The following is a 16,858-nucleotide window of genomic DNA, read 5'->3' on the forward strand; positions in this document are numbered from 1 at the left end:
GCCCTAACTGGGTTAAACGTACAAGCCAAGCAGACAACAAGAACAACATCCCTTGCCTTGCCTATTCAGGAAAGAAAAAAGAAAGACTGCTTTACTTTTCCACCAAGGGCACCTCTTACGTTAATGAGCACAATAGGAAGTCATTGTTCACCTACAAGCGTTCGGTTTATAGTAAGCACCAATCATATCTAATTTATCAGACCTTCGGATGACAGGGTATCATCTAATCTCTGGAGAGTCATCTTCATTAAAAAGAAATCTTAAGTAATTACAACAATTAATTGACTTGAAACAGCTATGGGTTGAGAGGGTTTACATAATTCATTTCCCAGACAGAAAAAGAAGGATTGTTAAGTCAACCACCTTATTATGAAGGAATGTGTTTCTATTCTTTGTTTACAAAGTGCTGCATCTTGCATTAATAAAACAAAGACAAAGCACATTACAATGCTTAGATTTATACAGTTACAGTATGTGCGTTTGTGCATGAAATAAACCACCGTATTACCCCTCAACATATAATAATCATTCAGTTAACTTAATAATGATATTAAGTACTGAAGTAATTATGTGAAAAACCTTCTAATCAGAGTAGATGCAAAATAATTCATTTTATGCATTTGAAGACTATTCGTTTGGTTGAAAACACATTTTTTCCTGAACATGATGAAAGAGGTACTTTTGTTTTATAAGAAATTTAACATAATTTTGCAGCAGATTTTCAGTTATGGCAAACCATATTATATTCTCATGGTGAAGAAGACAATGATATTTTCTCCTGCTTGCCTTTTTGGGTGTTTGTTATACTATATTAACCAGTCATTCGTGTAGCTCGGCAGCTGTGGGTGTTATAGTATTGGATGAACATTGCAGAATTGCCTGCATGCAGAGACTCTGTTACCCTCAGCTTGCCAAGTGCGGACCTTAATTTAATTTTTTCTTGCATACCACAAGTACAAAATTAACTCTTTATGACACCAATTTATCAGCACAAAGCACAATCTGAGGGTTAGACTAGAGTCCCCTTACTGCCCGTTACCTGTGACGTAATTGCATGTTCCTTTAGAGTAAATGCTACAGTATAACAGGGAGTTCTGGGACCTTGTCAGCCAGGTGTACATTAAATGACAATTATGTCGACATGCAACAGTTGGTCTTCTTAAGATCTTTAATTTATTCACATAGTGTCTTTGGAACTGCAAACAGATCACCAATAAAAATGATGCTCAATAATGTGAAGGACAGTATATCAACAGGACTGCGATTCTAGAAACACACGGCTCGATGTTAACGTCAACTGCGTTTTTATATGGAATTTAATGGATGTATACTCATTTCGCACACTGCCCAAGATTTTATGTGGGTAATAAATAGAAATCTAGGCCAAAAAAAATCAAATCAATAACACATTCAGAACAGTTTTTAAGAACTTCAGATGAAACAGTACCCAAAACGCCCTGTGATTTTCTGACGAAGCTCAGAAATATTTATCTTTTTCAGCCACATGCTCCTTATGTAACCTGTTGTCTATTGCCCAGAATACTACCCACTGTGATCAGAGGTTGGTTCACCAATCCAAGGCTCATTGCAGAAGCTTTCAATGGAAGGAAGGGAGATCTACAGTAGCTTTAAAGACTTTCAGTTTTTATGGGAGTAGTGTTATTCAGATTCCCATTTGCAACATTATCAGCTTTATCATATCCTACCGCGGGTGTTATATTAAACTCAGTCACATTTGGTGCACAGCTGAAAGGAAGGGGTATAACATACTGCTTTACACATCTGCAAGGCTGTCACTTTTATAATGCATATTAGTGCAGCATATTTCAGTTTAAAGCTCTACTCAGAGATGCCTTGGATTTCTCAAGGAGAGAGTAATTACGCATTGCACTGGAGGTTCTGCCAAAACAAGCAAAGAGCAAACTCAGCACCAAGTGCAATGAAGAATGTAATGAACACACATACGAGGGTGTTATACAATTCAGATGATCATTTTGTGAATACTGTAACATTAACAGTTCTTTAATAAGCTTTAGAGAAGGAAAGGTATAACTGCTGCGTGATGGGGTTTGAACAGCATGTACACTGAAATCCTGATTTTGAGAAAAGTTTTTTGAGATGGGAACAGTTTTTTTCCAGTTTCAGTTCTGAAAAAAATGCTTCCAATGGCATTTTTTCCCCTGACAAACTTGAAAGCACTTTATATAATCGCAGAATGAGTTTTTAAACAGGACGAGGAACGGAGAATCTCTTCACCTGCACGCCGAGAGATAGAATGCTTAAGATTATGATGTTTTAAATTGAGAGCAACATGAAAAATACTAGTAACTCCCAGCATTTTTAAACCAGGAAAAACGTTAGAATGATTAATAGTTTTCTCTGATCTTGTTTAAATAATAATAATAACAATGATGCTTAATTTCTCCCAATTCTTTTCCTGGAATAGATCGTCATCTGCCTTTTAAACCTGACACAGAAGGATGGCTCTATAACAGAAAAAAAATGGGTTCATAAATAGAGAAAACTTGGCTCCCCTTATCTCATTTCACTCCTAAGTAATGTATTGCTTGATAAATCAGGCTGGCGTAGGCTGCTCTATCTAACCAGAATGAGTCGACACATATTTGTTCACTGTGCGCTTCTCACCATTTCCATTTGATTTCTGGAGAGATATTTCAGAATGCATTTAAGACCACTTTAAATATAATGTGCACGTTTCCAGGCATATACAGTACACACATCGTTTTCATATGTTAAATCCCATGCTGATCTCTGCCATGTTCTTACCATCCTTTCATTTTTATTCAAAGCTGGTGAGCAGGAAAAAAGAAAAAGAGAGACACATTTGCGTGTTCATCACATCTCCCCCCACCACACACATAACATTTTAGTAGTGTTTGCTAATGTATCATTCATTAACCATCAGCTGCTATAAAAAAACATAATCTATCTGGCAAAGTGGACATTATTATCGCATTAAATCATTTCACAATATACCTGTATGACTCTGCGTGACGGTCTGGCCTGACTGCACTCCAGTGCCTTGAGGGAACTCTTCTAGCAATAATGAGATATGAGGTCTTCCTGTGATGAATATGATATTACTCGTGTCAGTGCCTGAGATCTGCACTAGAATATTTCTTTCCACTGCTTCTGCTGCCTTTTTTCTCCCTCTTTCTTTTCTTCCTCTCTCATTGCAAAACAACTCAGGCAAAACACTATTAACCCAGCAAATGAAGCTCCAAAGATCACGGAGTGTGTCCATTAGCAGACAAGAATGTGACTAATCCAATTTTTCTTTGGGAGCGCAGCTACATCCGGGATGGGCAAACCGTGCATTTCCAATGAGGTCCCGCTCCGTGCCTCCCCCCCTCTCCCTCTCTCGTACTCTCCTTCCTTTTTCCTGCACAGGACAGCAATTATGATACCGACCGGCTTTTCTCTGACCTCTTCAGAGGTGATTAAAAAAAAAGGTGTTTCTGAGCAGTGAGGAGCAAGCAATAACCCCCCCCCCCCCCACACACACACACTATTGAGGCCCTAGACATAGGATTTGTGAAGGGAGCTTTGCTTGGCTATATATCGTACACTTTTAGGCATTATCAGCCTCCCGCAATACAGTAGTTCCTCAAAAACAATACAAAGCAGCATTACAGTATAGGGCCATGATACTCCTGTATTATTCAGGGACATATCGTAGTGGCACAAAAATGAAATAACTTTATTGAACTTTATGTCATGCCCTTCTCTCACTCACATGGGAGCAGATTCATTTTTCTGGGCTGACATTGTGACTGACCACAGAGGAGGAACATGAACACTTGTTTCTGGCTTTCTGGAAAGCCCCACAGGACCTGGTGCGGATGGCCTCCACACTCCCTGAGCCTAGCGTGCTCTGGAACATTCCTGGCAACAGCAGGCCAAACCCCAAACTGACGTCTCGTAGTAAAAGGATTTTCCATCCTCCTCCAGGGGCACGCCGAACCCGTGTTGGACGTTTCGGTGTTTGAAAATGACGGGTGCATTTCTCAAAACCTTTTTCGTGAACTCAGCCCGTCGATGGAGGATGAAGGCTGATTCCTGGGTATTTGTCTGGGTCGAGTTCTGTTTTGCGGGAACGGCGCAGTAGTTCAAGCGAGAGGAGGAAGGGCGGCGCGACCTGTCTGAGCTCAGAGGCGACAGTGGTGCTGCTCAAATCAGCAGGGAAAAAGTGGGGCTACAGGGCAGTTTGGGAAAAAGGGAAAGCAGCCACAACCCTTATTATTGTCTGATTCAACATCACAGTACTGGTCACGTGCGTCTGGCTTTATGCTTCGGAATCAACACTCTTGACCTTTGAAATCTGCGTTTTGTGAAAATTTGTGTCTTGCACTGGAGGTTCCCTATTCTAAATAGGGCGTTCTGAGCTTAAGCGTATTTGTCTTAATGTTAAGTGGAATTTTTCGTCCTATAGCTATAGGGAGATTCAAATCAATGCCTGCGCAGACCTTCTTTTTTTCCTGTGGTTTCGACAAAAACCTCAACAAAACCCAAATACTGCAATTTATCAGGGAAATTCAACTGCAAGGATAGGAGTGATAATTACTTATAAGTGCCTGCATTCCAAAGTATTCAAGTATGTTGTCATGTGTAATTAGTTAATGACTCGTGGCAGGTTAATGAAGAAAAAGACACTGACCTCTTAGCAGCAGTGCTTTGTATCAGTTTAATTAATTAATTTCATAATTATCTCTGTGACTTCATTTACACATAGGATATATCTGTTTTATGATAATTCCCACAGTCATTCATACTTCACAGTTAATCAACGATAATTCATCATCAGCCCTGTTTTGAAACAACCCCGATGATCTGCATTTTGTCCTGTGCATTTACTTCTGGCAGATTTGAACGTTTGCTTTTCAGCTTGGTTTTTCATCAGCACTACCCCTTAATGACCTTTTCAAGGTTTCCACCTTTAATCGTTTGATCATTACGAAAGACATTTCTAATAAAACTTTGCCATTTTGCAGTCCACATGCATCTGAGCTCCAGAATCACTGTGCCTCAAAGAACTGTGAAAGCTGCCTGGATATGCAGACTTAAAAAGGTCTATTTAAGAACATATCTCTGATTTTACTAATACACATCTGGCTCCAAATGTCTGTTTTATGCATTTAACTATAAAACATTATAATTGAATTACTATATTATCCTAACCGTTCGCAATTATAATGAGTTGTGGGGTCTGTTATGAGGGAACGTCATGTGAGCCATTAACCTTGACTTTCCCTTTAGCCCATCAGAATTTCACTGCAATTATAATCTCGGCAAAAGACATCTAATTGCAGGGGCAATGAAATAACTTTATGGGAGTAGATCTGGGCTACAATTAAAAGTTCTTGTTTTAAAAAGCAAACAAAAAACGACTGTAAAACGGAACCATCAATGCACATTTGATGTGCTTCACTGTTCTCAATATTTCAAATTAAGAATGCATGAATACCTCTGTATAATGCACTTTGTTGTACACCTTTACATCTTGATTCACAACCCAATTACATCCAATTAAAATCCCCCTCATTATAATACGCATCTCATTAACTCCCCACTTGCAATATGCTGTGTGCTACCCCAAGGCAGTGCTGCTCTCTAATGAGGTTGTAGCATCTACAGAATTTCCTTTTGTACTAGTTATTACAGAGTCGCAAAGCAAGCTTTCGTGCTAATGCTTTGCTCAATCTTCCACAGCTAGTTAAGTTAGCATGCATCTACGTTACTGCAACGTCATGATAAAAACATATACAGAAGACATCAAAGGGGAAATGGGAGGAAGCAACAGAACTTTGAAACATCAGCGCCACATCCCTTGCAGACAGGAATCTTTTTGGGGGCTCTGCTGTTCAGAAACGGAATGTTTTGTGACAGGAAATGAAAGGAGGTTTTTCCAGAATGAAGAGACTGTGCAAATGAGGAGGCTTGCACAACCTCAGTGGTGTTCGTGTTCTTCTTGGCTTTGATCTGACATTTGAACATTTTATTTACACGGTATCTGTGGGATGGAATGGTGTGCATATAATTACTATTAGGCGTTTGTTTTTCTTTCCATTTTTGTAACATCTCTTCTACTTTCATTTTGGAATAAATTGTCATTTGCCAGCAAACTAATGAGCTCAGTCGGGGTCACACAGCTACTGGTCTCTGTTACAGATGAGCTTAAACGCTTTATTGAAGTCTTACTTGAACTAAGAATGAAGTTACGTGATTGGAATACTTGGAATTCTCCTTCCACTCAAAACTTTGGGATCTTGGCTGAATCAAAAAAACAGCTTAAAAACATGAAAAAGGCTACAAACTAATGGAGGCTGTTCGACATCTCTAGCCAGTTAGGGAGTTTGTAGATAATTCCTACAAGGATTTCATGCAGCTGTTTCTTAAAACAAGCCGTGCTCCATACTTCCAGACTCTCACACCTTTTGGGTAAAGACATGTCTCCAGCTCCTGGTTTTAAAGTCATTTCCTACAAGATTTCCCCTTGTTCCTTCTTGTGAATTCAGCACACAATTTGAGCAGCAAGTTCATAATAGCTTTCTTAACGTTTAAACGTGCAACTAGTGATACTACTGACATCATATTTAAGATCTTGGAATTAGATAAAAATAAAGCTTGTTAAATATCAAGGTGTAAAGTGCTGGTCACACAACACTCTTATATAAATGTAGAGTGAAATATTTTATCACTATAATTGTAATTATATACGCTGAACACATATATAGTAAACTGTTTCTAAAATGTACAGAATGAATGATGCACTTTTCTGCTCTGTGTCTATTTAGCCATTAATCCAGACATTTCTTGTGCATGTTAAAATGAAAGCCATCTAACAGAAAACACATTTTATTTTTCCACTTTGTTTTCTTTTCTTGTTCTCCTCCGAGTGCTGTTTGCTAAGGTACAGGTATGAGCCAAAATGAAGAAACGGGAAACCATCCATTTTTGCTTGCTCTGCATTGCAAGGAGCAGGGATGAGAGTGACGCAGTGTGTTCAGTGCTTTAGCATTAGTTCATTCCTCCTTCCCAATATACAATGCTTTTTTCTGGCCTGTTCTCCTTTACTCCACTTAAAGTTCCCGTATCTGAGCTTCTGCCTCTGAATGACCCATTCATTTTGCACCCAAGTTTAGAGGCTGTGTGCTGTCTGCTTTGTCGTAATGAATTCAAGCTGACTACTGCCCGTTTGGAGAAGGAGCTGTCTGTGTGTTGGAGTGGAACGCAACATTGGGATCGTCATGTCACGTAGCACTTTAAAATGATCCTTAAAAATAGTAAAACCTGCGCTGCTTCACCTAGACAGCAAAAACTGAGGTACAGGCAGAAAAACCTGTGTTCTGGGAAAATACTAATCTTTTACACCCGAATCACAAACTTACATTCATTTCTAAATCTTTTTTGTTCCTTCCCTTGAGGTTGTGAAGTGAATATGTGCTTTACTTAGGTACGCAACTTAGTCTATTATATAATGTTTGCAAAAAAAAATGTATAATCACCTCAACATTGTTTTGGCATAATTCTCATCCAAAGCTGTGCATTCAGACTTGTTATATTTTCTGATTTTCTAATGAGCCAGGAGAGGCCAAGGGAAAAGTGAAAAGTCCCTGCCACTGGGAAACTGGGAAACTGTGATTTACACTTGGTCACGAGTGAAAAATAATATACTATTTTTTTCCCTCTGTAGACAGAACAGAAATCCAGGTCATATAGGGACATGGGTATCCTTGGAATCAGTGCTTACATGATGTACAGACAGAGTTTAGAATAAAAGGCAAGGATTTTAAATTAGAAATTAATTTGGATAATTTGTCTCCTACTAGTGCCCTTCTCCCGTAGCTCCTGCCAGCAATATGTTAATATATCATATTAAGTAATTGCAAACCCCAGATGCAGATTATTATGCCATCGAACAGTCACTGATCTAATTAAACTGCGCTCTACTATACTAACCATTCTCACTCCTGTGTGCTGATTAGAGCACCTATGAGCAGCACATGACAACCTTCAAGCTGGGTAGCTTCAGGAGGGCAGGAGAAAGACCGAGTGCAGCCTGAGAGATTAAAACAGTGTAAAAGATTACTGAGTGATCTCTACCTCGATAAACAGAGAGGTCACATTGCCTCCCAAAGCATTTAACTCCACGCGGCAGACCAGTCAAGGTCATTCACACTGTATCTGGCTGAGCGATCATTTGTGATTGGAAGGGCGAAACCCGATAATCAAAGGTAATGAAATAAACATCGGTCAGTGTGCAGAGCCAGCTCTTCACCCCAAATCAGCACACGTTTCCTTGTGCGTATGTCTGTGCACCCTATGCGAATGCACTTGCCTTCCTTTCTATGCACTTCAGACGATTTCCGCTGTTTAGAAGAATTAGGTGCTGCTCACGTAATTGGATTTCTTCATGCGGGAAATATTGTCAGTAACATTTCAGCAGAGGCTGTGGTTATCATTCACAAACCCATTGATAATACTCGGCTTCATGAAGACTCGGGGTAGAGCTTTTCATAAAATTCAGAAGTGAGCCCTCAGCGCCTTCACTTTGCTGCCTATTACAAAGCAGAGTTCTGCAGTAGACTGTGGACAGTAAACAGCAGTACAGAGCCACTGTTATATAACCCCTGCTCCCAAAAATCAGCTGTGACAGGCCTTCTTTTTCAAACAACCTTATAAATACTTAAGTATTTGTCAGCAAAATAAATTTATGTAGATGAAAGAAATGAGAAATCAATACACCCATGATTCATTTTCTAACGTTTAATGTGCCCATTTTCTTTTTTTTTTTTTTGGAGCAAAGAGTGATGGGACACCTCACAGTGAACGGGACCTGCAGTGAGATGAAATGAAATTAAAGATAATCCATCGTCCACTGTCCGGAAAGACAAGGTAGCGGAATACAAATTGTGCAGCTTACTGTGCAGTCTGGTGTGACTTTTTCACACACAGAGGTTAAGATGCTCAGCGTGCTATCATCTGCATTACCAGACCATACTGAAGCGAGGCACCATGCAGAGTGTCTTAGTAGAAAAGGCAGTGGTGTGTGGAATCCATTCCAACGTGGCCTGTCTTTTCTTCATCAGACCTTTTATAACAATTCCAGGTCACATTCGACTGTTTTCACAGCTGGCGAGGGCTGTCCTAGAGTGGACAGCCTTAACAGTGGGAACTCTGCTCTGCTGTTGCTTGAAAGAGCCAGACAAGTGATTACAGTGAACAGTCACGGAATTCACTGGATTCTGGAGTGCACAGGAAGCAAAGGAAACAAGAAAGAGCCTAACAAAACCATCCAAGTCAATGCCCCCAGTTTATGAACTGGTCTAAGGAAATAAGATTACATGTGGATAACATGCACGTGATTGGATGCAAGGGTATGTTATTCGATACGATACTGCCGGAGTATTTTTACCCACAGTTATGATCACTTTTCCCGAAAGAGACTACAGAAAATAACTCTAACCTTTTTTAACTGCTAACCTAGGTTAGCATGCCTTCGTGCTGCAGATCACAATGGTGGTAAAGTTAACACAGCTTTTAAAATTAAAATGCACTTAATTCTAAGTGCATTAGGTTTGGATGCTTTTGTTTTGAGTGTTTTTCTTTAAACCTGTACATCAAATATGAGAAAGTCTCTTGTTCCTGGTAAAGGTCAGGGCAACCAGAGCCCAACTTGGAAGCAAAGGGCACGAGTGGGGTAGCAGTCCCGTACACACTACACACACACGAACACACATAAACACATACACAAACGCACACATGTGAACACATAAAGACACACATACACACGCACACACATGTGAACACACATAGACACACATACACACGCACACATGTGAACACACAAAGACACACATACACACGCACACACCTGTGAACACACATAGACACACATACACACGCACACATGTGAACACACATAAACACACATACACACGCACACACACGTGAACACACATAGACACACTACACACGTGAACACACATAAACACACATACACACGCACACACACGTGAACACACATAGACACACTACACAGGCACACACCACACACATGCACACCCATGCGCACACACATGCAAACGAACTCACTACCCACATACGCACATGCATGCAAACACACACACACAGACATGCACATGCAGACACGCTTACACACATATACACACGAACACACGCATGCATATGCACACACACTCATGCACATGTGCACAAGTACAAGCGCACTAGCACATACGGTCAATTGTAGAGACCCACATTAAGGTGGCCAGCTTGTACAGTATAAAGAAGATGAGGAGAAGTTGAAGCATAAACCCATATGAACACAAGAGACACACAAGCCAGGATCTGTGAGGGAGCAGTGCTAATCACCGCACAACTATGCCCACCTCTTCAGATCTAATCACGTTTTAATTGTGTTATAGCTGTCGTTATCTACAAGAGAGTGAAAATTCATACACTAGGATCTAGTGTTGTCAGTATTATCAAAATAAATGATAAATGATAGATACAGTAAGTAAGCTGGATAGTCAGTAATGTTAAAATAATTATATTCCTGGATAGATGAGGCCTGCTTGTTTTAGTTAAACATTTTTACAATTTAGTACAATGGATAATGTCATTTACTAATGAAGTGAGAAATGCATCATGATTCCTTCCATTAATGTGGGTCTCTTTGTATTGCATGAAGAACAAAAATCTTTCTTGGTAGTTTTTCTGTTTGCATTATATAAAAGGAATTCTTTACTGTGACAAATGGTAATATTGACTGAGCGCTAGAAATTATAAATCAATCACACCTGAAAATTAAACAGGTCTGTAAGAGGGTTACCTTAGTTGGAAGCTTTAAATTCTCCACAGCCAAAATATGAGCACTGTTAACACATTTTCCAAAGGTTTAATTAGAGTGTATTAATTAAAAGAATATCCCTCTCCTCTTTTTTGATAGATCTGTAGTGTGACCTCCAGTTAATTAAAACCCAGGAGATTTTTCTTGCATAAAATCAGATTTATCTATCCATAAAAGAACCGAGTTTAAAAACAGTTGCAATCAAGTGCCTCACAACTCAAACCCTGCAGCTACAGAAACGAGCCTTGCTCCAGCCCTCTGCCCTGTCTCTGCTGCAACTGCCAAACGAGCTCTCACTTCAAGCTGGATTGGAAACAATTAATTAATTATAGGAAGCTACCAACATCACATTTCAGGGCTTTTTCCCCCTTAAAGAGACATGCCTATCCACTGACCCTGCTCAATACGTACTGGTCCATAAAATTCCTTAAAAAAAACTATCTTGCTCCACATAAAAATAACACAAAAACCAGTGCAGTCATTCCAAGTGTTTAACATGTTGATTGTACTGAGCATGTTTGTTTCTTCGTGAGTTCATCTGTCAATTAGATGCATGAGGATTATTTAACAGTGATGCACTTGGTCAGTTTTTTGTTTGCCCCTTTTCTTCCATCTTACTCCAGTTCTAATGAGAAACAGGTTGAAAACAGCTGCAGCCTGGAAAATGAACCTGCATCTTATGGCAGATGAGCTTCCTTGATTCACGACGTTAAAGTGGATAATGCAATCGATGAGTGAAAAGCTACTGCTTCAATACTGTAACAAAATTGTTTTTTTAATGTAGTACACTTTTATTTCCAGTAGGTGTCGAGTTTCTCTGTATTTGACTGCAGAATCTAAATAACAATAGCAGCAATAAAATCAACAAGGGGGTTTTCCTTGTTTTCTCGACATTTCACCACCAACTACTACCTGTTACTGTGAAAGATATTTCTTAAAGTTGCATAACAAGAAGCTTGCTTTTCAAAGTGTGTCAAAGTAAATGGCTTAGTTTTCAGGCCCAACCTTCATAATATGGTCCCACTGGCAAATTCCGGATTCATGTCCCCTGACGTGACACAGAACAACAGTGGCGAAACAGGAACGAATCCCGCCTGGGCTCTCAGCAGCGGGAAGTAAAAAAAGCAGGAAAGGCTTGGCGGCTCCAGGCGAAGACGCGCACAGCAAGACGGGTAAACAGCGTGCCCGTTCCCAGCCTGCACCTGGGCGCGGCGCTGTCAGAGGAGCCGCCCCTGTGCGCGGGGGCCCAGACTCCCACACGGCCCTTGTCGGAGGAGCCGGGGATAACGCCTGCAGGCCCGCGGGCTGACTCTGTGACCGGAGCCAACCGGGGCCAACAGGCGCAGATGCCTCCGCTCGTGGCTTCCTGGAGAACGCGGGGGCAGTGAGAGGTTCACATTCTTCGGGAGCCCCTAGCTCCCTCCTGTCCCGGCTGTGTCAGCCACATGTATTAATGAGACCGGCAGCTGGGTACTCCCCATCCCTCTCCCCAACTCCCAGGTGACGCCGCTGACCATATCGGTCCTTGCAGCCTGCCTAGCCGAGCACTGACTCCCGTCTCCTGAGTACGCATGTTCCCGCACTGGCATCAGTCAGCTGATTCCTAAATGACCGAGTGCAAAGGTTTCTAGCAGCAGGGGAGTCAGTGGAGCGTGTACCACTGGCAGCTGGGACCGTATCTGGCTCGGATCCAAGTACCGAAGGATTTAGTGCACTTGGACCCGGTCCAATGGCACCACCAACCAGGGTTTATTGCATTGCGACGGTTCCGTTCTGCAAAAGAAGGGTCAGATGCTGTGTACCTAATTACTGAAAACAAGCTTTTAAAATGCATGCACAGGAAACTATTGAAGTGTGCCTCCAAGCTGCTTCTACGGATGCGGCACCCCGAGGACAGGCACATATGGGTTTATATCTCTGAACCATTTTATTAATTTACCATAATATACCTCTCCCATGCTAGCATTTACAATGTGTGAAACAGCCTTATAATTAAAAAGTGACTGCACCAGTATCGCTTGTTTACTTCTGAAGCGATTCATAATGCAGCCATGTTGTCCCTCAAATCCATCCTCCCAGGCTCCCCTCTTTCTACTCAAATTAATAGGCAACTGCCGCTGATGCGTTAAATTGCTTTGCGTTTGGTGCGGCAGACAACTGGATCATTTATTGTTTTTATTAAAGCAACAGCCTTCTGTTTTTGCTTTAGTGTTAAACGAGTGCCATTTCTGTTCCGAACCAGAAAGGCACAGCTTCATCTGCCGTTTAAACAACGATGCCGTTACTTAATTAAAAACGTTCGGAAAGCCAGCCTGCGTGTGTTCAGAGGTGTTTGCTGGCTTTGTCGCGGCTGTGATGATTTAAACTCTCAGCCTGCACAAGTGTAAATTCTGACTGAAGCGTTTAGTGGAACAGCGTATGTGGGCTTTAAAGCCAGAGAACAAGCAAACAAAAATGTGTTTGTTGTTTTCAAATAAGCTTAGGGGAAAACAAATCGAGGATACACAAGGGGAAATCACTAAAAAAGCACACTCACTGGTGTGAGAACATTCTTATGCAAGCCACGCCAATCCCCAGCGTATGATGTCTTTCTTGAGCGTCAGGTTTCCTCCTGATCTTTCCAGTTGCCCAGATAAAAATAAGACTTCACTCTTGCGTGGAGCTGTCATCTTCTGTCTCAGCTGATGATTGGATTTGTCATGTATCCATACATTAAAAGAGGGGGATGTAAAATTATTCCACTGTTCGAACTGTGACCCTGTTTTGTCCCTAAGACCACATTTCTGTGCTCTGAAAAATACTTAAAACATTTAATCAGTTCTTTAACATCTTCCTGTGCGTATAAATAATATTTTCCACTTTAATTATTGATTAAGAGGAGGTTAATAGGTAAAAAAGCAGCATTAGACACACTGATTCTTCTAACGTACTGTATATCAATGGCTTGGCGTCCATGACAAAGACTCTGGTATAGAATGTAATTGTATTAAAGGTTTTTTTAAAAAAAGGTTTAAACACTGCAAAAAAAAAAGAAATTAGCATTGGACGAGACGCTGGATGGATTGCAAAAATCAGGGTAAATTATTGTGCTGAATAATATGCTAACCATGTCCCCAGTTGGTACAGTACTCGAATTCATTAGAACCCAGTTACTCTGCACTGCACCCTAACATGTGACTGAAACAGTAGATATCAGAACGGGTGGTGTTGAAACTGGTCAAAAGTGAAAAATGTAGAAAAGCCTTTAATATTAGCCTGGTTTTAATCCGTCTCTAAATAGCACATAGCTCTAATTTAAACAATTAGTCTTGGCTACCCATGAAATCTTGATTAGCTGTTCATTTACAAATTTTAAATGAGATCCCAACAGCTGGTGTCAACAAAGAGCAGAGCACACCGAATTACTTCATCAGATTGGCTTCAGGAATTAAAATATACAAAACAGGAACAAATACAATGGCTAACAACTCAGGGTTACCTTTGAAATCTGCCCCCAATTTCTGCACCTGCAAAACAGTTCAATAATGTTTTAGGTATTGCATGGGGACCAATGTACCGTATGATTTCACTTAAGACCTTGGTTACTTAGGCCTTGAAGAATCCTTTACATTTAGAACATGCAAAAGTTTATGGTTTCGCACTTGCGCCTGGAAAGAGAGGCTAATTAAACGAAACACAAAGCTTTCAAAATGTAAATGAGGGGGGGAGCCTTCAGCTCCAACTCGCTAATCGGAAGCCCTTAGCACCTCTCCCGGTGTAAACACAGTGATAAAGTTACAGGATACCAGCGTTTAGCAGAGAACTGGATTTGTGGCCGTGCAGATGCGGTGTGTGTCCCCGCTGCAGCGTTCGGCTCTACCGGCCGCGGGGCAGGTGGCTTTGCGGGGCTTTCTGCAGGTGGGCAGAAATAACTGCCCCAGCGCTCATTTACATTGGCTGTCGGGGCGGAGCTCGGCTCTCCGGGAGAAAGGCGCACTCGCCGGCCGTGCGGGGTCGTTTCTGCCGTCTGCTACAGTTTTTCCTTTTCCTTCAGAAGAGAGTCGGGCTCGTATCCTCTCCTACCATTCGCCCTCCCCCATGCCACCCCCCCACTCCTGTTCCAGGTCACCCCGGGCTGAGGCTCGCCCGTTCCTGACCGCTGTCAGGCAGCATCCCCCTCAAACCCCGCGCTGCACACATGCATGTCGTGAGATGTCAGCGGCGAGGTATGCGCTGATGTTATCGGCCGTGATCGCAGCACGATGGTGACGATTACGGTGCCCGAGTATCATATCGGGCGAGCACGCTTTCTACGAGACGCGGAAGGGTTTCCAGATGTGGGCTGGAGAGCACGGGAACGCAGCGGGTCGGGGGGGGGGGGGGCGGGTTGTGTGATGTGGCCGGGGCTGCAGGTGACTTACGGCGCCCCTCTCTCTCTCCTCCTCACCTCCACACGCTTGCCGGAGAGACGACGCCAAAGCACGACCTGGTGGTTCCCCGCACTGAGCCCATCTCGCACGCCGCCTGACGGGAGCTCAGCCGGGCCCGGTGAAAGGCTGCCTTTTAAAAATGTTAATCCCATCGTGTGCATATAAATCTTGACGTTTTGCTTCGTGTTAAAAATGCACTGTGCATTATTTAAGTAGTATATAATTAAATATATGGCTTTGTGGGAGATTTCGACACAAGCAGACGAGACCCAGAGGGCTATACACAGTGCTGCACAAGCAGAAGAGTGTTTAACATTCTGAATTTGTCCACAGCCGATAATTTATTGGAGCTCATCTGTAACAAGGGCTGGCACTGATGTATTCGTTGATTTGAAAAATAAATAAAAGTGATAGAAACCTGCATTTGGTTTTAATGATAGACTGTTGCCGCGTGAAAAAGCAAGGATATGAAACATTGCGAGGAAATTAGATATTATGCCCCGAAGACAACTGCTGCTACCAGCCCATTAATTATTAGATATTTATTATTAAAAATTTCTCTTCATGAGTGACTGCAGAATATTCCGCGCTGCTCAAGCTGTTGAGTCCTGACATGAATGAAGTGTATGAACCTCATTTTTTCGTTGTTGTTGCTGGGTCCTGTCAGGGCGAATCTGTACTGAAAGATTCATCGTCTTCCCTGTTTAAACTCTCACTCCCTCGCTGGCGCACTCACACACACACAGACACACACGTTGTCACGGAGCTGAGCAAAGTCCAGAGCATGACACTTAATGATCCAGGGGTTACCTTTCCCACACAGCTGAAGACGAGCAGTTAATAGAAACCGTTGCCCCATATTTGCTTTAAGAGGGATATTGGACCTGATCATGTCCCGACACTCTTTAAACAACTGTCAGCTATAAACACTGCACTTGCATTTTGGTTTGTGTTTCCCAAAAAGAGCCCCAAAGCCGATTAATCGAGATGTAACTTCTAAAATTCAACACCCCCCCAAAAAAACAAAAAAAAAAAACAAAACAAAACCCAACACATTTATATCATGTTATCCTATTTTCTGCATGGTGATCCTAGGTTGACATTTTAATCAGGGGAAACGTAAATGGTTTTCAATCCAACACGTATTGACACTTGTGTCACAATAGATATTGAAGATAGAAAGAGTTTCACAATCATTCCAGCGGGGACGAATGACACGGGGGAGCTCTCCAAACAGCGCTTACACTGTAAAAACTCAAGACGATATCTTAATCGCCTATAATTAAAAAGGTTAAAGGCTACAACTGCAGTTTTTTAAATGTGTCAGCTTTGCCTTCAGTTTGCTCAATTCAGAGACAAGAGGAAGCCAGCACAGCTGTCTTGAGAAATTTCTGCTTGAATTAGCAACGTCTCGTCTGTTTTTAACAGCGTATTAAATTCTTACAACATACAGTAAATCTATGACACACGTACGGACATAATTTTTTTTATTGTAGGAGAGCAGATGCAATTATGGACCCAAGCAGTTTACCAGCTAGGTTTAACGCACCTCACTAATTATTATTGCAGCTATTGA

The sequence above is a fragment of the Lepisosteus oculatus genome, chromosome 6 (assembly GCF_040954835.1).
Source record: "Lepisosteus oculatus isolate fLepOcu1 chromosome 6, fLepOcu1.hap2, whole genome shotgun sequence".
NCBI classification, from domain to species: domain Eukaryota; kingdom Metazoa; phylum Chordata; class Actinopteri; order Semionotiformes; family Lepisosteidae; genus Lepisosteus; species Lepisosteus oculatus.